The sequence below is a fragment of the Myotis lucifugus genome, unplaced genomic scaffold (assembly GCF_000147115.1).
Source record: "Myotis lucifugus unplaced genomic scaffold, Myoluc2.0 scaffold_1547, whole genome shotgun sequence".
NCBI lineage: Eukaryota > Metazoa > Chordata > Mammalia > Chiroptera > Vespertilionidae > Myotis > Myotis lucifugus.
In genome coordinates, this window is record NW_005872595.1 from 63,927 (window position 1) to 66,379 (window position 2,453).

The following is a 2,453-nucleotide window of genomic DNA, read 5'->3' on the forward strand; positions in this document are numbered from 1 at the left end:
CATGAAGTGGTGCACTTTGCATTGTTTTGGTGACACTAAGTGGATGTTACATCATCCTCCACAAACTGAAATATTCTCATGTGTTAGTTGGGTGAACTGAAGCCCCTGGAGGGAAGTGCTTTTCAGAAGGTCACATATCACCTACAGCCTTTGGGTGAGATCTCTGCTCTCAGAGCACAGTTTGCAGCACTACAGACACTCTGTGCCTGAATTCTGTTTCATTTTCAAAATGATGATGATGATGATGATGATGATGATGATGTGTGTGTGTGTGTGTGTGTGTGTGTGTGTGTGTGTGTGTGTGTCTGAATTTTGGAAAGTGCTGTGTCTACATCCAACTTGCCTTCTTGCTAGGGTGACCCATTGTCCTGGCTATCTCACACCTCCCCACCACTGGTTTACTTCTGAATCTTCCCTAGTTATCCTTCCCTACTGACCCTGTCTACCAAGCCAGGTGCCCTTGGACCCTGGAGTCTCTCCTATTGGGACTGGCCTCCTGTGCCTGTGCTCTCCTTCTAATGGGCAGCTTGAATTGTTTACTTAATCTTGTGGTCTCAACAAATGAGCCTTCTCTGGGTCTGTTTTACTTTTCTCATTCTATTTTTTTGTTTCTACTAATTTGTAAATTATTATTCTTATATACATATATATTTTTTGACTGAGGACCTAATATTTTAGTGTGTGTGCTTAAAATCTAAAGTAAACCGCAGTTGGCCTGGAGATCAAGTAGTAATTACCTACAACAATCAAGGCTTGACTACAAGACTGCTCACAGAGACCACAAGGGGGTGCACCAAGAGTGTCTACCTCAGGTAATTGGGACACTTAACATGGAAAGCCACTCTATCGACACAGCGAAGCATAAAAAAATGCCAAGACAAAGAAACAGGCCACAAAGGACAGACCAGAGGAAAGCAGGCTACTGGATATAGAATTCAAGACCACACTTTTGAGGTCTCTCAAGAGGCTTCTAGAGGCTGTCGATAAACTTGATGAGATGTACAGGAAATCTAATGAGACCCTCGATGGTGTGATAAAGGACCAACTAGAAAGTAAGCATACACTGACTGAAATAAAGAATATTATACAGACTCCCAACAGCAGACCAGAGGAGCGCAAGAATCAAGTCAAAGATTTGAAATGCGAGGAAGCAAAAAACACCCAACCGGAAAAGCAAAATGAAAAAAGAATCCAAAAGTGTGAAGATAGTGTAAGGAGCCTCTGGGACAGCTACAAGCATACCAACATCAGAATAATAGGGGTGCCAGAAGATGAGAGAGAACAAGATATTGAAAACCTATTTGAAGAAATAATGGCAGAAAACAGATTTACAAGTCCAGGAAGCGCAGAGAACCCCAAACAAAAGGAATCCAAAGAGGACCACACCAAGACACATCATAATTAAAATGCCAAGAGCAAAAGACAAAGAGAGAATCTTAAAAGCAGCAAGAGAAAGAAACTCAGTTACCTACAAGGGAATACCCATAGGACTGTCAGCTGATTTCTCAACAGAAACTTTGCAGGCCAGAAGGGAATGGCAAGAAATATTCAAAGTGATGAATACCAAGAACCTACAACCAAGACTACTTTATCCAGCAAAGCTATCATTCAGAATTGAAGGTCAGATAAAGAGCTTCACAGAAAGGAAAAGCTAAAGGAGTTCATCACCACCAAACCAGTATTATATGAAATGCTGAAAGGTATCCTTTAAGAAGAGGAAGAAGAAGTAAAAGGTAAAGATACAAATTATGAACAACAAATATGTATCTATCAACAAGTGAATCTAAGAATCAAGTGAATAAATAATCTGATGAACAGAAAAAAAAAATAAAGTAAACCAAGGCCTGTACCTGGAGGTGATACTGAATGGAATTTACTGGAAGTGTGCTATAATCCTATATAATAAAAGGCTAATATGCAAATTGTCCCCTTGGGAGTTTAACTGGGAGACCAGGAGTTCGATCACTCACTATGATGTGTATTGACCACAAGGGGGTGGCGTGGAATATGGTGGGCGACCAACAGTGGTGGTGGGGCGCTGAGAGATCAAGGGAAAGAGGTGGGGAGGTGGGGAAGTGGAGAGGTGGGGATGCAGGGAACCAAATTGACACTGATCACTGCCCAGGCCTAGGGACCTACCCATGCAAAATTTTCATGCACCGGGCCTCTAGTTTAATATGTCAATCTATACAGATATGCATTGCTGAACTATGGGAATGTGGTCTGAGAAATGCATCTTTCAGCAATTTGATCATTGTGCGAACATCATAGAGTCCATGTACACAAACCTAGATGGTGTAGCCTACTACACACCTAGGCTATATGGACTACCACCAATGTATATGTTTTCTGTCATTGACCAAACCATTGATATGTGATATATGACTGTAAAAGAAACATTACAATTATATCTCTCTTTATTATCTAAATGAACTATACATATCATAAAAGTA